Source organism: Canis lupus, chromosome 4 (assembly GCF_003254725.2).
Source record: "Canis lupus dingo isolate Sandy chromosome 4, ASM325472v2, whole genome shotgun sequence".
NCBI classification, from domain to species: domain Eukaryota; kingdom Metazoa; phylum Chordata; class Mammalia; order Carnivora; family Canidae; genus Canis; species Canis lupus.
The window spans coordinates 15054448-15079544 of NC_064246.1; the positions used below are offsets into that span (position 1 = coordinate 15054448).

Below are 25097 nucleotides of genomic sequence, written 5' to 3' on the forward strand. Positions count from 1 at the left end.
CATGACATATTCATCGACTATTCAAGGGAAGGAAACCACAGAGCAAAGGCATGGGCAGGGTTAAGAGGAGCCAGCAAAGTCTGATGAAGCACTCTGAGGCTGGCCACAAGTTGAAGGCTTATCATCCCTGGGTCTAAAGGGATAAGGAGAGGAAATGGTTCCTAGAATTGGAGAGAAGGCAGCCAACAGGAGCTGTGGCCTTAAATGAATGAATGCAATCCTGGCCAATGTGGCTGGTAGGGAGATTGTTGAAGGAATAAATACTCCAGGCTTGCCCTCCTTCATCCTCTACTCTCTTACCACTGCCTCCCACTCAGTGAATACAAGGGGAAGCCAGGAAGCAAGAGGACTTGATCCATGTGGCTCACAGCACAGGGTGGAACAGGAGGGACAAATAAAGATCACCCAGCAGAAGATTTGAATTCAGTCCCTTTGGATGAGTCTCCTTACTCTCCAATCCTCAGAATCTGCATTAGTAACAATGAGTGGGTTGATTATTAATCTCTGTGTTACCTCCCTTACAACACTCAATGATGCTATGACTCTAGATAAAATAATACTCACATGTTGCTATTTTAAATTTCCAGAAGCAGATATTCTCAATAGGCCAGGATATAGCAGCTGCTATAAAATACTTCTTGAAACAGTATAGAATTAAAAATCCATGCCTATGTAACATAATGCAGGGCTTAATAAATTTCTAAGGAAAATAAGCTGTGTCCTACTCATCTTTCTTAGTTTTAAATAAAATGTTATGTTATGCAGCCCTGTTTATGCAACATACTAAAGTGTGTACTGAAAATTACTCAGTTTTGCTTGGCCATTGGTCTCTAAATGACCTCAGTTATGTTATCTGACCTCCATGGGGCTTTTTTAATCATTTGTAAAAATACATACTTAACTGACCTGTCAAAGCATTCTGTTTTGCTGCGGGAGTCAGGGGGCAATCCTTTCCAAAGTGTATTAGCACCCAGAGGTGGAAGATCTCTAAGAGAGCCCAAGAAAACTTGGTGTCTCCAACCATCTCTGGCCTATTTCCAGAGATTGGGACTGACCATCATAGGCTTTGGGTTTATTTCTCTCTCTCAATCAATCTGTACTAAGCATGAACTAGCCCTCTTCTACATACTGGGGAACAGCTGTCAGCAAAACAAAGCCCTTGCTCCCAAAGGAAGAAGAATCATGGTTCTAAAACATGTACACACAGAGCACATAAATATGTAAGATACATTTATGTAATAAGTGCAACAAAGAGCATAATACAGGATAATGGGATAGAATGATGGGGATGGGGACAGGAAGAAGTGGAGACCACTAGGGCCAAGACACACCATCTTCAGAAGAGGTTGACTGTTGATATAAAACTTATTTCACATATTTTGTTTCAGTCTTTTATTTCCCTACCTAAATGTAAAACTGTTCCCAAACTTCCAAGATCTTAGGAGATAGTAACTGAAAGAATCCAATCAGTGACACCCATTTTAAAAGATTAGGAAATAGAATACTGAGAACTACAGAAGTAAAGCATCCTAAGCCGAATAATTTATTACAATAACTTGTAAGTGTTCGTGGAAAATGTCTCATAAGTGTTTATTGCTGGGTCCACAGGCATCTGCAGGTGAGGGGTGGGGGCAAAGAAGCCGGGGCTAGACATCTCTAAGAGAAAGAAAGCCAGCCGTGGGATGTGGAAGGAAAAAGAGAGGGAGAAGCTGACTCCTGTGGACACGGAGATGGGTACTAGTCCGTGCCATGCAAATGAAGCCACGTACATATTTACAAGTGTCAGGCAAAGCAGACTCCTGTGATAGGGGACGCTAATTACAGTGGTTAAGGCTGTGAGCTATAGCTCAGAGATATGGGATGTGTGCTTAAAATTATTTAAACAGTTTTATTTTAGCATCAAAATGATTACAAAGGTAGGGATCAGGAAGGAAGGAACACAAAAGAAATACTCTTATATAAAATAAAGTATCAATCCACAACTAGAATTTTGCCTCTTAGGTGATAGTGAGATAAATATTGAGGTTCGATCTGCTCTCTTTTTGTGTTTTCAATATAAGGAAATGGGCATTATCTATCAGATCTGGAGCTTCCACGATTCAATGACGAGATAGCTCAAAAAAGACACTCAGAAAAGAAGCGGTAATTCCATATAATGCCACAGAACATAATCATGGCTTCAGATCTTTAGACTGCACTTCTGAGCTAAGTTCCATGGTATCTGAACTTAAATTTCCATCAGCACAAACCAAAGGTATAATGTTAAAAAAAAATTTTTTCTCCAGTACCTCAAAAGATTTAACAACACAAACTGGGTAAAACCTTTATGTCTCAGCAGTATGACAGCTTCAGCTAACCACAAAAATCAAAAAGTTGTCCCTATATTAGTAAGTTATTTTAATGAAATTCCTGGAGATAACGTAAAAGTTCTTGAACTTGATGTCCTGCCAGGTGCAACAAGTGACCAACTAAATGGTTCTACTTTCTCTGCTCTGAGGGCTGTACACTGGTCAATACAACGATTAGCATGTCAGCTGATAACATTAATATTAACTGCAGAAATGGAAACTTGTACCAGTTCAAAGAGACTTTTTTTTCTAGAAACTGATGACTAACTTCATCAAAACATCGATGAGGATTGATTCTTACGGTAGACTCGGTAGACTCATATTGACTCTATGAATAACACATCTGATGATTTTCCAGTCTTGGAGGAAAGTTATTCTTGTAAAAATATTTTTATATTCATATGATATGAATAGTCACTACAATTTGGCGATTTATTCCAAGTGTGGTACAAATAGCATTATATTAAGTCCAAGAGATCTGAGAAGAATGGCTTTTCTTGAAGAAGATTAAAAATGTTTCAAAGAGCCCATGAATTTAAGAAAAGCAAAACAATTTAAAGATTCTAATTCAAAATGGTAGTTTAAGACGTTTTACATGACGTTCTTGCCAAAAGAAGGGGCAAAACACATCACGGAAGACTGGACTTTTCCAGCAGTATGCAAAAGTCATAAATAATTCTGCATTTTCACTTTCATTTTGGACTAAGGAAATTGTGAAAGAATATCACTAACAGCAGTTTTCACTCTGGTTTATCTGCTGCTAACAGATGAGTTATGTAGAAACTGTCCAAATCACAAAACTTTGAGAAAGTTGAAGTCTAACTAGGGCCTGTCATAAATACTGGATTCGGCTTGGGGAGAAATTATAAAGTCATCCAGAGGAGCCATAAATCCCTTTCAAAGTGCTGTTCCTTCTTTATCATGCAATGATCTTTTTAATGAACACCATGTCCTTAAATTATAGTTTAACGAGAACTTGCTAGGCTAACGGGCAAGGAGAAAGTATCTACAAATGAGAAGCAATTGACTGTGCAGGAAGATTGTTTTTTGTCCTGTGTATATTAGTATTCTAGTCTTATTTTCAAAGCAAAAATTCATTCTTTCTCCTGGGTATGCCATGGTGGAGAGGCAAATTTCAGCAAATAGCCATTTGGGAGATCATGAGACATCTTCAATGAGCATTGAACCTGCAGATTCTCTCTTAGGAACTCAAATTAAGTTAATTCCTGGTTAGAGATATTTGAAAAAGTTAGACAAAATACACAATTACTGAACAAGCTGAGGTCTTCAGAAAATGTAAATAAAATAATTTGCTATCAGCATCATTACTAGATAAATAATAAAAGTAAGAAAGCAAATATTGTATTAAATTATAACATATATGTTTTAACTTCCCAAATTATGATTCACTGAAAAAAAAATGTTCTCTGTACTTTTTCTCCACACAATAGTCAATGTTTATTATTTTATTTTTTAACTAATAGGCATTATTTTTTTTAACAGTTTTAGGTTTACAGAAAATCAAATAGATATAAAGAGTCCCTGCATACTCCTTCTCACCTATTCATAGTTTCCCCTGTTGTGAACACCTTGCATCACTGTGGTACATTTGTTATAACTGATGAGTCAAAATTGATACTTTATGGGACGCTTGGGTGGCTCAGTGGTTGAGCGTCTCCCTTTGGCCCAGGGCGTGATCCTGGGGTCCTGGGATGGAGTCCACATTGGGTTCCCTGCATGGAGCCTGCTTCTCCCTCTGCCTGTGTCTCTGCCCTCTGTGTGTGTGTGTGTGTGTGTGTGTGTGTGTGTGTGTGTGTGTCTCATGAATAAGTAATAAAATCCTTTTAAAAAAAAGATGTTTTATTGTTAACTAAAATTTATACTTTAGGGTTCACTCCTTGTATTATACAGGTCCTATTATGGGTTTTATCACACTTTTACCAAATTTTATATTTCTCTGTATGTAATTGTATTCTTTTATATATAGAATAAGGATTCACAAACATGTACAGTGAAATATAATGTAATGTCTATGTTTTGCAACACTTTTCATGTAAATAAATTCCAGGAGAAAAAATCCTCGGTTTCTAGTTTGGGTTTAGAGTAAGAGAAGTGATCTCTTACTCTATCACTTCTGATAGATAGCATCAGAAAGAGCCTGAGTGGTTCTGGGAAAAGAAACTTTAGAATGTGAAAACAGGAACTTTGACCTCCACCTTGAGCACCAGAGTCACACACCCCTAAGTCTTAGTAGCTAGGTGCAGGCCTGACTCTGTAAACGTCCCTCTGACACCCCATAGCCAGGTCCTTAGAAAGCCCTAACTGTGGCCTCCGCTGGCCACTCAGCCTTGCCAGTTCCGTTCCATAGCAGGGATTGGTGTCTCTCCTGCTCTCCTCCAGAGACAGCCCCTCCAGCTTTATCATGTGCCTCTCTCTGCCTGTTGCTTTCATGGCCTGTGCTCCAGCAGGATCACAGCCACTTTGCTTTTACCCAGCAGAGATGGAGAAGACCCATTTCGTTTCTTTTGCTTGAGGAATTCACAGTGGAATTAGTTTTCACAGGAGTTAGAGAGTGGTGGTCCCTGAACTCCCTCAAGCAGCTGGATGTGTTCAGTTTTGCAGCACAGCGTGGTCTCGTGTGCTAGTTTAAATTTGAATTTAATTGCCAACCATTACAAATTGGAAATTTTCACACACGCACAAATCTGACTTGTAGCTTCTCTTGAAAAAACAGAAGCAGCCATTCAGTCACACTGCTAACAATCAGCTGGAGATGAGTGGAAGATGCCCTCCTTTGGACAGGGTATTTGCTTCCTCGTTTTATACACTCCCCACCTCTCTCCATTTTATTTCATTTAGGTCACTTACTGCATTTATATGATCTACTTGGACTCTGTAGGCAGTTGAATTTGCAACCCTTGGAGTAGGTGGGAGAAGCTAAAGTATAACCCTACACCAAGCCCCACCTCTCACCATCCATCGATGGAAGAAATAAATGTTCCAATATGGCCACGCATGCCTTTTTGTGCCAAGAAAATCGTAAGGCTGCAGTGTCGTCCGTGCTGTATCTCTTATTTTAAAAATCCAGCTGGTTCAATGAAATGTCCCTTTACAAAAAAGGAACTCCTGACCACTAAGCCAAATGTATGGTCTGTGAGCATTATCTGGAGGGTCTCTTGAACCTAGAGACAATCAGAATGGACCCACTGTACTTTGACTTGGAGTACCTGAGGTCCTTTAGGGAATTCTTTGCTCTAAGGATTTCAGAAGCTTCCAACTCATTGACCTTATGAATTCTGATTTGTACCTTGAGTGGGTCTTCCTCACTGGAGTTGTCATTTCCTTACCTCTCAGACTTACTGAATTATAGGAGAAAGTAGCAAAGATTCTTCTTCATGTCCCCGTTCTTTATCCTAGGGCTCTCTGCCAGTTGCTCCCAGCTTCAGAGAAGCACATGCTTGATGCTCCACTCGGTTCACTTTAGTCAAGCCCTGAAGCACCATCCAAACTTTTCCTATTCTGCTTCCATAATAATAATCAAAGCATCAGAAAGATATTTCAAACCATAAACTTATTTGTCTCTTTCACCTGGTGATTGGGATAAACTGAAATTCAAATATTGGATTTGCAAGTAGGCATTCACCTGTACCCTAGAGCACCTAGACCTTATCTGGTATGAATAGAAGGGCTACTTAATGGCACAGGAGGTGCATCAGAAGCACCTTTCAGGTAGAGCTCTGTGTGAGTGTGTCCCAGGAGCTGCCTTTAATAGACCTGCCTTTGTTCACCTCTGTATTCCCAATACCTGGAATGGTGCCTAGCATATTATAGACATTCAGCAAGGAAATCCAGATTAAATGAACAACGTTTGTCTTCTGCAGCCTTATTTGTCCCTGATCCATGGCTTTTGGTCTTTCCCTCACACCCTGGCTCTGGTGTCCTCCACTTACAGACTGACATAAGACTGACCTCCCAACATTTTGGATCTGACATTTACTTTTTCCTTTGCTATAATGGTTCATGAATATCTCTGTTTCCTAGTTTTCTATGCTCTGTAATTCTCCAGGCAAATGAGAAAAGCTGGGGATGCCAAGTTATTTGGCTTCTAGTTCTAGTTCTAACAAAGGGTAAGTCTTGTAACCTCCCTGGGATTCCCATCAACATGGGTTGGGTGACCCAAGTGTGGGAAATGGGTGTGATATCTCCTATTGCTATGTAGGAATGTCAGCAGTTCAGGGGAGTCTTGCGGTTATGAGAACCTGCCCAATATTGTTTAAATGTAGCATTTCTCAACATTCTCTTGATTAAGGAACCTCTCCTTTTCTCCCCCACATAATATCTATCGACATATGTGGAATTAGGATTCTGAGGAACAGATACACTTTGGGAATTGCTGGAGTAGAGACTTCGGAGTCTGTTGGAGGACTTAACATTATCTGATTAAACTCATTTGCATTAACATGAAGGGCGAGGACGACTCATCACCAGGCAAATGGTATAAAAGTAAGAGAATGACAGGTCTGAAAGCATTCTCTAAAAGGAAACTATGGTGTCTCTCCTTTGCCAACTTCCTTTCTAGGGCCCTGTTTTATGAGTCTGTCATTTATCAGCAACTAATGAGACCAAGTGAAGTCAAAGCCTCCACCTTCCTTACGGGGGGGATCTGAGTTGAATTGAGGGTGGGGGGGTGGGGACCCAGCTGCAGTGTTTTATCTTTGGTGACAACAAGCAGTTGTGTTCCTTCTTAGGCAGTCACCGGGTTCATGAATAGTGCCACAGTCTTTTAAAGCCAGGACTGCTCTTTTGATCTACAAGTTCATGTGACTCCACCATGGGCAAGGCCTTCTGTCCCATTCCACCCCCTCCCCCTTCCTGTGTTTGTCTCTGCCCTTGCAAGGGTTTAGGCTCCCAGCCAGAATGAAAGCAGTTGAGTTGCCCAATTCAGAGAAATAAAGGAAAACATCCCCCTCCCCAATTTGATGGTCAATAGCTGTAGAGAAGATATAATAAGCCTCTTCATTAAGCAAATGCAGCTTTTAGATAAGTGAAGAATTACAACTCTTAAAGCTATTCTTCAAAACTGTGACGGTTCCACATGGTCAGAGGCTGTCATGCTGCCATGGAGATGGAGTTTAAGTATAGAATTTGAGGGACTTTAGCCTACGTGGTTTTCTTCTTCCCAGCCCCACCTTGTAGTTTGTTATATATTAAAAAAAAAAAAAAAGTGAACTGTAAACTAAACGCAACTTCTGATGCAAAGAATGAAACAAGAGCATGGATCCTTTTTTAGCATAATTTATTTTTATTTTAGGGGATCTATCCGTTTTGAGTAATATTGACGTGTATCAGCCTTGCAAAGACTGCTGGGGAGACCCAGGCCTCGTGCCAGCCACAATAGTACAAGATGGGGGTGGTGAGGGGCACTCCATTATGGGTGTTGCCTCTACCAAATGGAACAAGCGCTTTGGTGTTTTCTGACGAAAAACCTCTTTCTTCCTTCCTGTGACCGGACATTTACTTGGTTCTTTGCAGAGGGAGCCCCACGATAAGTAAAAGGTGGCCAAGTACATCTCCTTCCCAATGACTCAATTCCCATTTTTAGGGCCACTCTGTAGGATTCAGGCATCATCTGTAGAAGATCCCAGCTAATTACTTTCCACATATCCTGCTGCACACCCTCACTCTCCCTCATTCTGCTCCATCCTTGCTAGCCTCCTTACTACTGTTCAAATACTCCAGGCATGCATCCAACTCTGGGTTTTTGCATTTGCTGTTCCCTCCAACTGAATGCTCTTGCCTGGATATACACATGGCTCACTCTCTCCTCTCCTACAAGTCTTTACTCAAATGTCATTTTGTCAGTGAGGCTATCCTAACCACCCTATTTAAAACAGCAGTTTTCCCAACCCAACAATGCTCAGCCTCTTTCCTTGTTTTGTTTTCCTCCATAGAATTTACTACTATTTATTTTTTTAAGATTTTATTTACTTATTCTGTGTGAGAGACACACAGACAGAGGCAGAGACATAGGCAGAAGGAGAAGTAGGCTCCCTTTGGGGAGCTTGATGACATTTACCACTATTTAATACATTTCTTTGTTTATTTGTTTTATTTTTTTCTTTTTTTTAATTTTTATTTATTTATGATAGTCACACAGAGAGAGAGAGAGAGGCAGAGACACAGGCAGAGGGAGAAGCAGGCCGCATGCACCGGGAGCCCGATATGGGATTCGATCCCGGGTCTCCCGGATCGCGCCCTGAGCCAAAGGCAGGCGCCAAACCGCTGCGCCACCCAGGGATCCCTATTTGTTTTATTCATGGTCTGCTACCATCACTAGAATGCTGGTCTGCAAGAAGAAGGATTTTGTCTGTTTTGGTTGCTGCTATACTCTCAGCAATACAATGTCTAGAACAGTGCCTGGCCATAGTAGACATTCAATGACTATTTGTTGAATGAATGAATGAATGAATGAATGAATGAATGAATTGGCTAGCCAATTGCCACCTAATAGAGAACAAGGCCCTGAGACAAGAGGCATTAGGACTGGTACATTTTGACTGTTGGTGTACAGCTCCAAGAAGAGAATCTGAAATCGTAGGGCTCCAAGAACAGGGACATAAGTGTTGAAGATACTAATTTCTGAAGTCACAAGAATAATACCTAGCAATGTTTTAAGCATTTTCCCAAGACCTCCTTCCTACTAAGTTTCTTCTCATCACCTGAAAATTTTTACCATGTCGGCTATTAACCATTAGCACCCCTGTTTCTCCAGACACAGCCAGTGATGGATGATTCCGTAAAAAAATGGGCCTGGTTTTGCTTAAACCCACACATAGATGGAGAGTCCCAAATATTCCCCATAAACCAGCAATTCTGCCTCAACTAGTAGCACTTCTACTCTATTTCAGCCTTCATATTAGGGCCACCTTCCAATTCTCTCTCTTTCTGTGTCCAAATAGCTGTCAAGCTATGGCAATTTTATTTCCACAATGCCTCTTGCATCCTTTGCCTCTCTCACATTCTCATCACCACAGCCCTAGCCTGGCCCTCATTTTTCTTACCTTACTATGGCCACAGCTGCCCAACTGGTTTCTTATCTCTGGTTTCTTCGTCCTCCAACCCATGCTCTGTGCAGCTACCTCAATAATATTCCCAGAGAATAAATGTAACGTCACTCTTACTATGCCAATGTCTCTCCATCACCCATGAAATGGGTCCTTTAATCTACCTTCCAGGCTTCCCATTCACTAGTTCCCTAAATAAGCCTTCCTCCGTAGCCTTGTCTACTCATGTACCCAAGCACTTCTCGTCTCCCATATAAAATGTGTGCTTTCCACTCTTCACAGCTTGGCTGCCTCTCCACACTGTCTACCCCCTTCTAACCATATTACCCCATTTTCTACCTGTGTCTGTTGAAGTCCTTTCCAAGATAAGACCAACTTGTTGATTCAATAAGTCTGTCAGAAAAAGAGACTAGGAAAACTCTAAGCCATCTTCCTCACAGATCTCCTATGTCAGAAATGATCTTTCCTCTGTGTATCTCCTGTGTAACTCCCTTGGTTAGGGTTATTACTCTCATATAAATCATTTCTCCAGCCAGTCTTTGTGCATGGTCCTTGAGAGCACAGGCTTTTGTGCCTCTACTTTATTCAGAGCACCTTACATGACAGCTTGCTCATAGCAGGTGCCCACACCTATCTGGGAATGCTAACAATACATCTCACAGGTCCTCTAAGTGTCACTATAATCCTCCCAAGGTCATATTTTTTATTACAACTGGGGAACTGTCACCCAGAAATATTCACCCTTCCCCCACCCCTATGGTCATCAGGGCTCACAGGGTGGAAAATAAACATTACACAACTTCCTCCAAGATGAATTTTAAAAAGGAAATCACCAGGGTGAGAACAGAGACTTGATTTACCAGTTGAGGCTGTTGTACCAGGTGCATACACATCATTTTCCTGACTGATGCCCTGTGGCACACACCTAGATATGCTGGGTGCCTCATTTTGGGGGCAGGCAATTGGGGGGCTTGTAATATGAATCTGAAATTAGAGATGTCGTGTGAGAGAAGAAGAAAAGATGGAAAGAGAGAAAGGAGGGAGAAAGAACTTAGTTTCACCTTGCCTGGCAAGAATATTGTGAGGGGAAACTGGCAGAAAGATCCTTGTAATACGCCCGTGTGGGGGCTCTGCTGCTGCATTCTGATTCTTTGCTATTGTCTGTGATTTCTGGCTGTTTGGTGTGTGCCCTGCCTTGCCATCAGGACAGACTTCCCACATTTCCCAGCTCACATGCCTTTGCTCATCTTAACTGTGAACTCTCAGAAGAAGCAGCATATTCCGTTGTCTCTGTATCCTTGGTACTGAGAACAGCACCTGGCACCTAGTGAGCACTCAAGAGAGCTGTGCTGATGATGGTAAAGTAAAGCTGTGTTTCCAAAACTTCAACCACTAGCATGCCAACATTGCGCTTTTTGTCCTGGCTAATGACCACCACTCGTGCAATTATTTTCTTCTTTCAGTTGATTCACACTTTTAAAAAGTTACTTTATTATCATCCTAGGACCTGTAGTTAGGTCCATTCTGATCCTAAGAAGGTGTGCCACTTTAGCAATCTGTGCTGAAGACTTTCTCAAATTCTGACTTTTCTGTCTAATTCATTCCTTCATCCCAATGTCTTCCCCAAATCTGGATAGTCTACCTGGAAAAGAGGTCCTAAAAACTCTCCAAAAGAGAACTAGGTGAACTGGACAAGCAGATAACTCACAAAAGGGAAATGCAATTAATCAAAGAGTATGGGGAAATATACAGGTTAAAATGGCACATGATGTGTCATTTTAAACCTTTAAAATAGGAGGGAGTTTTTCAAAGTAATGCTCAGTGCAAATGAGAGTGGGCTGCAGTTGATATTGTCATACTTTACATGTGATTTTATGATGCATAGTGAGTATGTGAACTGGTAAAATATTTCCAACACACAATTTGGCAATGCCAGCTAAGGGTTCACAATTGCCATGAAGCCTTCAATCCAATGGTAATCCTTTTTCTAGAAACTCAGCCTATGGAAATAACTCTATAAGAAAAAATATTATGCACATGAAAACATTTTGTAACTATAGTATACTAGTGAAAACTGAGCAAGGACCACAATACCAACAATGAAGTTAGTGAATAAAGTCAGTGGTCTATACCCACTCAGTGGATGATCACGTATCCATTAAATTTAGATTTATGAAAATTAGATTTATGAAAAATTAAATTTATAACACAGTATGCTTTGGGTAAAATGAGATATAAAATTTTATGGATGATCGTGATAAATATGTAAAGTTATATGCCTGTAGCACTGCAGGGAAATGCGCAGGGCACGGCGCATGATGGCCAAGTGCATGAACTCTGGCATCAGGCTGTCTGCAGCTCAACTCTGCTGCTGAGTAACTTGGTGAACTTGGGCAAGTTGCTTACTTCTCTAAGAAGTGTTTAGTTTTTCCCATGTGTAAAATGTAATAGCTATCTCACCATGTTGTTGTGAGGATTAGGTAAGATCGCTTATATAAAACATTCAACACAAGGCTGGCACATGGTGGCACTGACTAGTATTTATCCTGCAAATATTGATCAGTCATTGACTTATGTGGAAGACACCTAATATGCTGGTAAATCATGGGGAAATTTCCATCTTTTTTCTGTTCTCTGCGGTGTGCTTATTATATCATCTTCATAACGGATAGTGAAGCACTGCACCTCCTTTGGTCACCACTCTGAGAGTATGGTAATCACTCTTACTGCGTTTTCCTCACCCACCCATTACAAATCAAAGATTTGATCATGTCATATCTTTGCTTCAGCATTTTCAGTGGGGCCCCATTGCTGCCAAGATAAAGTCTAATACCTTTACTTAGGAATTTGCAAAATTGGCCCCAACTTGCCCTTAATGTGCCATTTCTTGCCATTTTCTCTGTGCACTTTCTGTTTCAAACACTCTACCTTCCTCATCCCAAATCTGCAAGGGACAGCGATTTGTGCACTAGGACATGGCCATTCACAAAATCTACCCTCCTTTCAAATGGTGATTCTCCAACCACAGCCCCAAGGATGCAGATTAAAAAGTCTGGAGTGGGGCCTAGAAACACCATCCTATCTCAGGGATGCCATCTGAGAAATGTGATTTTCTTCTCTGCTTGATGGACATTTCTGCACTCTGCCAAACACAGCTGAGAGGTAGTTTCCAGTCTCCATACTTCCATGGTTTTTTATCCAAACTTCTACTAAGGTATGTCATTTCTTTGTGCTTTCTTTGCTTCTCTAGCTGTCTCCCCCACTGCATTATGAGCTCCTAAATTTCAAGAACCATGTCTCATTTATATTTACAGCCCCTTTCCAGGCACAATAACTGGCACTTAGTAGACATTTACAGATGTGTATGGGATGTATTCATGCACTCATTTATTGGCAATAATTGTGGACAACTGGATTGTTCCATTGGCTACATTGAGCTCTAGTTCATTTGTAATTACTAAGACTGACCTTACTTATACTGATTATTGGCTCTACTCAGTTTAGCATGTAACCTCCAACCACATAATTAGGAGAGAGAGAGAAAGAATCTGAGCCAGACACCATGAGGTTGAAAATGGATGGAATGTGAACTTCAATCTGGAGGAGATTAGTTAACTCAACTTCAAGAATCACACTGCTGACAGGTGAGCAGGGCACAGACCCAGCTGGGTGTTGTCCTGTGCCCAGACCCCAACACGCTCACCATCAGGTTTCCTGCCTAAGTGCTAGGATAGCACAGTGGTTATTCACATGGCCCTAAATTTAGACCACCTCAGCTAGAATTACAACTCTACTGGCTGTGTGGCTCTAGATATGTTTTATAACTTCTCTGTGCTTCAGTTTCTTGTCTGTATAATGGGGCTAATAATTGTACCTAGGTCATGGAGTTGTTGTGAAGAATAAATGAACCAAAATATATTCAGCCTTTAGCATGACATTTGGTATATGGTAACTGCTCGATAATCGTAGCTACTATAATTAGATTTCTAAACTAGCATGGATTCAATGCACATTTTAGATTGTAAGTTTTGCTCTGCTATTTTTTTCCAAACATGTCCTAAAATTTTGATAATCTTGGTCTTTGCTTAACTCTAACCTTAGGGACCTAACTTATTATGTATCAGATTGGCTTCAATTCCATAAGACTTTGAAAAGCTAGGGTAATATCACTTTAATTCATATGTTGGGGGTAAATTTGAAGTTAAAAAATATAGCAAAAGAAAATGCAAGAGTTAACTTTATGAGGAGAAGATAGTAAGCATCCCCCAAAATGATATGATGAACAGAAACTTTAGAAAAAACTGTTAAGAAATGAAGTCCCATCTATTCAAAATTGCTAACAGTATCTTTCATGGAAAGATGCCATTTACCTTTTAACCCTCTAAGGAAACTGAGGCATAAGTCTGTTCTCAGTGTTGAGAGCCTATTAGTGTTCAAGGGTGGAGCTCAGCACATTACATAAATTGTCTCCTTTAATATACATTTGCAATCACTATTTTTCTGATTTTCCTGAGGGGAAACAGTTATATTGCTAATGGTGACAAAACTGGATTCATATCCAGCTCTGAGATGGCAACAAAGCCTGTGGGGGGGAAATATCTCCAATGACCTCCTACTGAAGCCCTAACCCTGGTTCTTCAGAATGTGACCTTATTGGAAATAGAGTCCTTGTAGATGTAAGTAGTCAAGCTAAGATAAGATCATACTGGAATAAGGTGGATCCCTAGTTCAATATGCCTGATGTGCCTAGAAGAGAAGAAGAAATACTGAGCAGACATGTGAGAGGGGGTGGCATGAGAGCTACAGCTGCAAGCCAAGGAGCCAAGGAACACCAAGGATTGACAGCCACCCCCAGAAGCTAGGAGGAGGAGAGGAAGGTTCTCCTCGACAGGTTTGAGAAGCAGCATGAACTGATGAGCCTTGATTTCAGACTTGTAGCCTCCAGAGAACTGTGAGGCAACAAATATTGTCTGTTGTTTGAAGCCCCCCAGTTTCTGGCACTTTGTTACAGTAGTCCTAAAAAGTGAAAAAACTAATATATTCCCCCCTGCAGTTGGGAGGGGGTGTTCTTTTTCCATCCATGAAAATAGACAGAGGACATCTTTTGTAGGTTTTTATCACTTTGGCCCGAGAGCTGAACTGTCTCTCATCAACTATGATCATGACAATGACACAGGAGCAGACACTGTTGACTTCTCAACAGCCATACTTCCCCACTTTTGCTAACAGACACCTATTTTGCTCGGGCATTAGCCCCACGTCCTTCATGGGGCATTCTAGTTCTGTAACCATGTGGACTTCATGCCCTTGAAAGAATGCTCCAAGTGGATCCAACTGGATTAGCCTCTTACAGCCCATTTTGTTAGTGACTCTATTTTGGAGCTCAGGAATCTGCCAGTTTTACCATTCCACATGCTAAGACCAAATGGGGCTTCTGCATTCCGCCTCACCAGACTGAAAGCATGGAGCAAATGATTCATCTACCAACTCAAAAAAATGAATAGGTTTGATGGCTTGCATGGCCTGTTCACCAGCACTTGCTAGCAGATCCCAATAATATGATCACTGGCCAACCCCCAGAGATGTAGTCCTGGTCTTTCTGTGCTTCTCTTCACCCTCCCTCAAAACAAACTAGTGGATAGGCGCATTTTTAAATGTTCCTTCTTATTCAAATTGAACTTGGTAATTTTATTTTTAACATTTTTTTTTTACATACTGCATGATTCCACTTTCATAAAGTTGAAAAACAGGCAAAAGAATCTGTGATCTTAGAAGCGAGGAGAAAATTTACCTCTGCTGAGGAGGGAGGGTTGGGATTGGGAGGAGCCATAGGGGAGTTTCGGGGATGCTGATGATGTTGTCTCTCTTGAGCTAGGTGCTGGTCTCATAGGTGTGTGCATTTTATAGCACTTGTGATTTGTGCACTCTTCTGAATCAAAGTTGCATGTCAATGATTTTTTTTTTAAGATCATATTTTGACTCCCACGACTTCTCATGGCTTTTCTGCCATAGTATTGTTCCCACTCAAGTTCATCCTAAAACAGCACATCTCAGAAGGCTGACTTGGCAGAGGATCCCAGATGGAGCAGTATCAGGTGGTAACCTAGGCCTCATCACCAGTTCCTGATCAGGGCTGCCTCTCCCACGAAGCCACTCCTTTCCAGGAAGTAAGGGTCACTTCCTAATTCACTTTTTTAAAAAATTATCTTTCTAGTTTTATTTCTAGAAAACGTTCTGACTAAAGAGATCTTCCTATTTCACATGAAATGATGAAAGGCCTGTTTCACCATGAGCCGGGTTCTTTAAATATGCAGCTTATATCTTGCATAATGTCCCTGCTCCCCCAAATCACACCTTTACTGCCCCTTGTTGAATTTATTAAACTGATCATTACGTGCAAAGCAAGGGCATTGCTTTCAAACTGAGCAGTAAGCAAATGACTGCTTTCCCATCTGTTCATATTGTGTATTTGCCCTCAGGGACGTTGACCTAATACATCTAAAGTAGTTGTGAATAAACAAAATACAGTTTTTGAAGCAATTGCTCATTACACTTTACATCCGTGACGCTTCCATCTGAGTTCAAGAAATAACAAAACAAAACAAAAACCCTTAAGATATGCATCTGCAGGGCAGCCTGGGTGGTTCAGTGGTTTAGCGCCGCCTTCGGCCCAGGGTGTGATCCTGGAGACCCGGGATCGAGTCCTGCATCGGGCTCCCTGCATGGAGCCTGCCTGTGTCTCTGCCTCTCTCTCTCTCTCTCTCTCTCTCTCTCTCTCTCTGTGTGTGTGTCTCTCATGAATAAATAAATAAAACCTTAAAAGAAAAAGAAAAAAGAAATGCATCTGCAGACCAGTTCTATTTAGGCTGTCAATTTGCTCACCTGCGATAGCTAGGACAGTATAAAATATTGACAGAACAAATTTGTAAAATTTCATCCGAGTCTTTCAATTTCTTTGTAGGTTTATGGTTAAAGAGCAAAAAGAGCAAAAGTCTCTGTTTCCTGTGGTGGACTTTTCTTGTAAAGAAAAGCTTCATTCATTTGGTAAACATTCACTCATTATCTACTGCAGGCTAACTCTGTGGCCACTCTTAATATATCATTCAATGGGGGATCCCTGGGTGGCTCAGTGGTTTAGCGCCTGCCTTCAGCCCAGGGCATGATCCTGGCATCCTGGGATCGAGTCCCACATCAGGCTCCCTGCTTCTCCCTCTGCCTGTGTCTCTGCCTCTCTTGTGTGTGTGTGTGTGTGTGTGTGTCTCATGAATAAACAAATAAAATCTTTAAATATATATATATATTGCTCAATGTTTAAAATTTATCAAGGGAGACAAAAATGGGGAACAATTCTAAAAAAAAAAAAAAAAAGCATAGTGAAAAGTACCAAAATAGAGAAAGGGAGACCCCAACCCTAAAGCAGGTTAACACTGACTCTTGGAGAATGGATGGGATTCAAAGAAGGCAAAGTGGGCACACTTAGAAATGCAAAAGAGTAAAGAAGGACAGAGCAGGGAAACGCTGGAATATAGCAATTAAACATTGTGACCAGAGCCTTGGGTGGAAGAGAGCTTTAGGAGTTAATACAGTCCTGGGAAGGAGGGGAACCCCGATTTTGGAGGGTTTAAATGGAAGGCTTGAAAAGATCTCTGAAGCAAATGAAGAAGTACTGTTACCAGTCTGCCTGTGTGGTGTAATACACAAAGAATGCAGAATTTACCATTTTAACCATTTTTTTTTTTAAGTAGGCTCCATGCCCAAGATAGAGCCTAATGCCGGCTTGAACTCAAGACCCTGGGATCAAGACCTGAGCTGAGATCAAGAGTCAGGTACTTCACTGACTGAGCTACCCAGAGGTCCCACCCTTTTGACCATTTTTAAGCATAGAGCTCAGTGACATTACACACATTCACATTGTTGTGCAACTACCGGCCACCTCCAGGACTCTCTCATCTTCTCTGAAAGAAACTCTATACCCACCAAATGCTAATTCCCAGTCTACCTGCCCCCCCCCACCAGCCCCTGGTGATCACCACTCTACTTGTTGTGTCTCTATGATTTTCACCACTTCAGATACCTCATATAAGTGATATCACATAGTATTTGTCCATTTCTAACCGCCTTATTTCACCTGACATAACGTTTTCAAGTTTCATCTCTGTGTCAGAATTTCCTTCCTTTTTAAGGTTGAATAACAATCCAGTGTATGTATATACCGCATTTTATCTATTTATAACCTGTGTCAGTGGACACTTTGGCTACCGTGAATGATGCTGCTGTGAACATGAATGTACAAATATACATTCAAGTCCCTGCTTTTGGGCCTTTGGAGTGCATATCCAGAAGTGCAGTTGCTAGATCATATGGAAATTCTGTTTAATTTTTTGAAGAATCTCCCTATCATTTTCCGTAGTGACCACACTCTTTACATTCCCACCAGCAATGCGCAAGAGATTCAATGTCTCTATATCCTCTCCAACACTTATTTCTGGCTTTTTAATAATAGCCATCCTAATAGGAATGAGTTGATCTGATTGGCATTTCCCTGGTGACTAGTAATATCGAGCAGTTTTTCTATATTTATTGGCTATTTGCATATCTTCTTTTGAAAAATATCTATTTGAATCCTTTGCCTAGTTTTAAATTGGGTTGTTTGTTTTAATATTGTTGAGGTGTAAGAATTCTTTATTGTAGATATCAATCTTTTATCAGTTATGATTTTAACATATTTTCTCCCATTCTGAGGGCTGCCTTTTTCACTCTGTTGATAATGAATTTTGATGAAATTCAACTTATCTAATTTTTTTAACCTATCTTTTGGTGTCAATGTCTAAGAAGTCATTGACAAATCCAGTGATTTTCCCATATGATTTCTTCTAAGAGTTTAATAGCTTCAGCTCTTACATTTAGGACTTTGATCCACTTTGAGTTAATTTTTTAAATGTTGTAAAATAAAGGTCCAACTTCATTTTTTTTGCATGTGGTTGTCCAGTTTTTCCCAACACCATATGGTGAAAAGACTGTACTTTCCCTATTGAATGGTCTCAGCCCCCTTATTGAAAATCATTTGACTATATATGCAAGAGCTATTTCTGGGCCCTCTATTCTCTCATGGTCTCTATGTCTGTCTTTATGCCGGTACCACACTATTTTAATTGCTGTAGCTTTGTAGCACATTTTGAAATCAGGAAATATGAGACCTTCAGTTTTGTTCTTTTCTTTTCCAGATTGTTTAGGCTCTTTAGGGTTCCTTGAGATTCTATATGAATTTGAGGAGAGACTTTTCTATTTCTGCAAAAAAAAAATTCCATTGCGATTTGGATAGGGATTGCACTGAATCTGTAGATCACTTTGGGTAGTTTGAACATTTCAACAATATTAATCCTTCCAATCTATGAAAACAGGATATCTTTCCATTGATTTGTATATCAGACTTTTCTATTTTTTAAGTGACATTTTATTTTTAATTAACACTTTCATTCTGTGCTTATAACTTGAGACAAATGGTGCTGTAAAATGTCACACAGCAGATGCATAATAAGTGAATGTTGCTGAATAAAAAACAACAGTTGCATAAACTATGCTCACCAATACTAACGTTTATAACACACACCTAGCTTTACCTACATGAGACTGAGAGGCTGTCATTCATTTCTTCTCCCCTGTCATTCAGAAAATCCCTTTCTACAATTTCTCCTTTGCTGTATCCATCTCAAGCCTCCAATAAGGAATCTGCCCTCCTATACAAGAAGGTTATATTCTTAAGGTCCAGTTTATTGAGTTATAATCACTTAGAGTAATTCTCCATTTAAAAATGCACAATTTGATGAGTTCTGACAAATGTTTATAGTCGTTTAATCTCGAGAGCCAGGCTTTGGAGAGTGGACTTGAGGACAGCTTCGTTCATCACACATGGAAAAAGTGGTTTGCTGCTTGGCAGTTCCTCAAAAAATTAAACATAAAATTACCATATGTCCCATCAATTCTACTTCTAAGTATAGACCCAAAAAATTGAAAGCAAGGACTCAAACAGATATTTGTACACCGATGATCATAGCAGTATTAGTCACAGTAGCAAAAGGTAGAAATAATCCAAATGTCCATAAACAGATGAATGGATAAACAAAATGTGGTATATATGTACAATGCAATATCTTCAGCCACAAAAAAATAATGAAGTTCTGACACAAGCTACAACATAGAGGAACCTTCAAAACTGTGCTAAATGAAAGAAGCCAGATACAAAAGGACAAACATTACATTATTCCATTTATATGAGGTACCTAGAATAGGCAACATAAAGACAGAAAGTAGAATCAAAAATACTAAATAAAAACAAATACTGTGTGATCTCAAATACCTGTGAAATCTCAAAAAATCAATTTCATAGAAACAGAGAACAGACTGGTGGTTGCCAGGGGTGGGCAGTGGGGGAACACAGGAAATGAATGAAGGCAGTCGAAGGATAGAAACTTCCAGCTGGAAGATAAATAAATTCTGGGGATGTAATGATGACTACAATTAACAATCCTGTATCATGTATTTTAAAGTTGTCAAGAGAGTGGATCTTAAAAGTTCACACACAGTTACACACACACACACAGATTGTCACTGTGTGCAGCAATGGATGTCACCTAATCTATTGTGGCAATTATTTCCCAATATGTACATATCAAATCATTACAATGTACACATTAAACTTACACAATGTTGCATGTCAATTATTCCTCCATAAATCTAGAAAAAAAAAAAAAAGAAGTTACTAGGGGCTGGGGGGAGAGGTACTAGGGAATTACAGCTTACTGGTGGTCACAGAGTTCCTGTCTTCAGCAATGAAAACCCTTTGGAAATAGTGGTGGTGGTACCATGACCCTGGGAACATTCTTAATGCCACCGGATTATGCACTTAGAGATGGTTAAAATGCTAAGCCCCATGTTGTATATTACAAATTTTAGCATTTTATCATTTTAAAAGTGGGTTGGCCATAACTTCTAATGGACACAAGTGACTCCAAACCCTCTGGTCAAACACATGATACACATACAACCACTAGAATGTGGGACCACTGCAATGGTCCCAGCATGGCCCAAGTTACAATACTGGCAGAAGGAAAGGGAAGATAACACAGATGTAAGAGGCAGGGAGAACCCAGGTGCTAAATGACAGGGCAGAAGGGAAAGTGGAAAAGTCCAGGCCAGGGCCACATTGTGACTTTCATGCACACTCGGCACTTTTGCCTTAAGGATCTTTTCCTCCGTTAAAAAAAAAAAAAAAAAGAACATTAATATTATATTTTATGATTGTGATGTTATGATGATGGATTTATCAGTACTACAGATTAAAATATATTTGTCCTAAAAGTATATTATTTTCCTTCTGATTTTAAAAGAGACCAAAATATTTTTGTGAGTGGCCCTGGGGCCAGCCCTGTACGAGGAATTGACAGTCTCCTACCTGACACTTCCCACCACCCCCTTCTCCACAGCCTTCCCTGTCTAACCGACTGCTCCAAGTACTAAGCACTTTGTTGTTACAAATATGTGATCCAGGTGGAGCGAGGCATTCAGAGACTGTTGGCTCAGTGTGGAGGGTTAAGACCATGGACTCCAGAATTCGAACACAGTTCCCCCTGCCTGGCTGTGTGTACTGGAGCAAGTTACTTAAACCTTTCTGAGCCACAGTTTCCATCTGTGAAATGCGGGGAAGAATTCCCAACATCACAGAGGTCTTATGAGGCTTAGATGTGGTGAGAACACAACCACCCTAGCACGCTGCCCGGTACGTGGCTGGCAAGTGCTGGCAAAGCTCAGCTCTCCTTCCACCTGGCACTTACCCATCACCTCTTCTGACTTGGTATAAACAGGCACAGTGATTTAGGGTTTGTTATGAGGGGGAGGAGGAAAGCCATAAAGACACCTGGCGAGGGGAACGTGAAAGGGGTGAAGGAGTCCAGAGAGTAATGGCAGGAACATGAACCACTTCACACCTTTGCCCCTAGGGACAAGCCCAATTATCCTATAATCTCCCAGGCACACGGCCTGCAGTGCCATCTCTTCTGAGCACTCGGTGGCTCTAGCCACCCCCCAACAGACATCCTTACAATGGCCCCCACCCCCTGCCAATTTTTAAGTCTCATTTCTCTGTCTCCCTCTTCTCCTTCCCCCTACCTTCCTCCACTCTAGACTTCCAATCCTCACAGTCTCTTGCTTTTTCGCCTGACACCGTTTCTTTTGCCTAGAATGCCTTCTTAGGTTATCTTCTCCTGCAAGACCTGGCCCCAGTGTCTCCACCTTCTGCAACTGCCTCTGCAGAATGAATCCCTCCCTCTCCGGACTCCCACAGCACCTGTATCGTGGTACTTATCATATCACTGTGTCTGATAATCATTTGTTTATATCTCTCCCCAGCTGGAAGGTGTGTCCCAGACGTGGAGGGCTGATGGGTCCTCATTCACAGGCTACCTCCACCACGAGGTTCCCACCCCAACCGCTGCCCCACCTCCCGCACATTTTGGCAGCCCATGAATGAGGGAAGAAAGGCTTCTTCGTGTTTATTTGCTTTTGGAATCTCCCTTCTCGCACCTGTTCCAACACAGGACACCGGTTTATGCCGCAAATTAAAGATTCAACACTTAGCAAAGTCACAACGAGGCATGAAGTAGCAAGAAACTGGCAGAACTGTTTCCAAGTTGGGAAAAAATATCAGGGGGATTAATTTCATGATTAAACCTGGGTCTGCAGGTGGTTATTCCTGAAGGTATGGGGGTGAAGGGAGTCACTGGTAACCCCAAAGGCTCAGAGTCCATCACTATGGTCAGGACCCAATGGGCAATATGGGATGAGGTGGTGGACGGTACATTTCTCGCCAACGCCCCCCCCCCCCTCCCCAGATAGCACTTAGCCTCCTCTTCCCCTTCAAGATCATTTCCCTCCTCCTGTAGTTTCTACTTGACCGTGAGCTCATTCAGATGAAAATACTGGGATTGGAAAGTATCTGTCCCTGGCCCCTAGGAATGGCCCTTCCCACTGCTTCATGGAACTACCTTCTTCCCACAGGAAAAGCAAATGCCAGATCCCCAGTGTCCACTTCAGCAGTAGGCACTTGCTAGTGCCAACAGGCCAAATTCTAGCACTACTGATTCTTCGGAATTGCTCTTTTACCCCCATATGGATTCCTCCAGCCCCTGGAGCCTGTAGGTTTCGTGCCAGAGACCTCTGGCCATCCTGACCACCACAGAAGGGGCAGGGCATCCTCGTTGTCTACACGGCTGGGACAGCTGACGAGGAGGAACATGGTAAGGGACAGCAGCGACCCCTGTAGCAGAGAACGGTCGTTCCTCCTTGGCCCCCGCAGAACCTTCCTGAATGCAGTTGGCCGGGAGGGAAGTGGGCGCTGCCTTGGAGCAAGCCAGAGCTGGCAGGACAGTGCACACCCCAAACAGCTCGGCCTCACTCACTTGTTCCCGAGGAGCTCCTCATCACCACCTCCACCTGCCAGCCACCTGCCTCCACCTGCTGTGCCCCCCTCCCCTGGTCACGGCCACCACCCTGGCGCAAGGCCCTCCCGTCTCCCCCAAGCTCCAGCCACTACCCCCTCTCTGTTCAGCTTTCTGCAAGGAGTCACTGAAGAAGCTTCCCCAGGTTGCTCTGCGGGAGGCTGGTCACCTGCCCTTGAACGATGGCAAAACTGATCCAGGGGATGTGTGTCCAGAGCAGCAGTAACTTGCGTGTTGGAGACAGGCTTCTGTGTCGTCCGGAGGGAGCCCCGGGACAATTCTGGTTGAACATTTTGACTGCGTGGCTGTTACATGTGTAAACATTCATGGAGCCCTTACACTTACGCCTTTGGGGTGCCACAGTGTGGCAGGGACTCAGGGTTGCAGCATGACCCCGGCTGCTCAGCCTGCCTTCCAGACCCCTGCCCTAGGCTTCTAGACGAACACAACTCAGCTATTAGCTCACGTGCCAGATTCTTCCCTCCACTACCTCGGCCCCTCGGACACCCCACTGGGCCTCACTCCCACAATGGCTTCCTCCTATTCCCAGTCCTACTGGCTGAAATCCCACTGGAGGCTCCAAGCTGAGGTCAACTCCCAACTGAAGCTTCCTCCCCCCACCCCCCATCCCGGCCCGGGAGGCCTGTGTGCCTTCCTCTCTGCAATCCTGCAGTACCTGATGCCTCTCCTGGTGCCTCCTTTTTGGAAGCTCTGGTTCTCCTGCCTGCGCTTTCCTAGTAGACACGAGCTCCTTGAGGCGAGAGCCCCACCTCTGATTCACCTGTGCTGCGCAAACACCTGCCAGGTTGACAGATCCGAGGAAAGGGAAGAACGCCTCAAACAGATTCAGGGGGCTCCCAGCTTGATCTCGGCCTGCCTCATGGTTGAGGGGCACTCAGGTTAAGCAGAAGCTTTCATACCATGACCCACCTGCTCCACCCATTAGCATGAGGGGTTTGGCTGCAATGGCTTGTTGAGACATTCGGTGCTCCAAAAAATCTCCAGCGACTTCATCAGAAAAAAACAGAAAAGGTATTGAGGAGGACAGGGGACAGAAGTGTTAAATATGCCCAGTGGCAAGTTTCCTTCTGGGTATGTAATCTGTTTATTTTCCCCTGCAGTCTCTATAGGAGTCACCTCTGGATCCAGAAGAAAGAGCCTTAAAAGCTTCTGTCTCGGGACGCCTGGGTGGGTCAGTGGTTGAATGTCTGCCTTCGGCTCAGGTGGTGATCCTGGGGTCTGGGATCGAGTCCTGCATGAGGCTCCCTGCATGGAGCCTGCTTCTCCCTCTGCCTGTGTCTCTGCCTCTCTCTGTGTGTCTCTCATGAATAAATAAATAAAATCTTTAAAAAAAAAAAAAAAGCTTCTGTCTCAGAAGAGAAAGCAGCCCCAATTTCTGGGCATCACCCAGATTGGACGCTGATACCCAGAACTCTGTCGGCTATGAATTTGTACTTGCACTTCAAACATCACTTCAAAATGTGCCTTTGGGTATTAGTTTACATATACGAATGTTGCACAAAGTACGTATTAATAAATCTATTGATTATCTGCCACAGGCAGGGCACTGTGCCAAGGGGAACAGAGGATTCAGAAATTAGAATTCACCGTTCCTAAAAAAAAAAAAAAAAAAAAAAAAAAAAAAAAAAAAAAAAGAATTCACCGTTCCTGTCTCCCACGGGGTTTAAAAGTAGTTTGGCATATGTATGGGATGTTCACTGGAGCATTATTTATAACAAGAAAAAATTAGAAACAACCTAAATATCCATCATGAGGAGAAGGGACAAATAATATGCAGCACACTAGCTCCATAGAATACAATAGAATAATTTAATGGAACTAACTAGGAATTGTACACATCAGTGTTAATAGATCTCAAAAATATACCAAACAAAAAACTTAGATTGTAGAATGATGCATGTCGTACAATACCATTTATGCAAACATACACATAATGAAAACCATATTCTATATAATCTATGAATACATAATATGTACTTAAAAGTATGTTTTTAAATGGTAAGAGGGGCACAGACCAGGTGTCTCCCTGGGAGAGAGGAAGACACAGAATGGGTGTAGATCCTGCTTTTTTCCATAATGACTCTCATTTTTTAAAAGTAATTAGGAAGGCATGGCCTAAATCCACGAGAAGCTAAGTAATGAGTTCATCGATAACCGAGACAACAATGCAA

General features: G+C 41.9%; 1 protein-coding gene across 3 annotated transcripts in view; it reads right to left on the bottom strand.

The window, feature by feature from the left end:
* EGR2 (early growth response 2) overlaps window positions 1-25097 on the bottom strand; it is a 104543-nt gene that overhangs the window by 38155 nt on the left and 41291 nt on the right. Inside the window, exon 3 of one of the 3 annotated variants that reach the window (XM_035715278.2) lies at window positions 20114-20146. The exons of the other annotated variants lie outside the window; for them this stretch is intronic. The gene's annotated coding sequence lies outside the window, so the exon portion shown is untranslated. The remainder of the gene's footprint in view (window positions 1-20113; window positions 20147-25097) is intronic. 3 annotated transcript variants of the gene reach the window in all.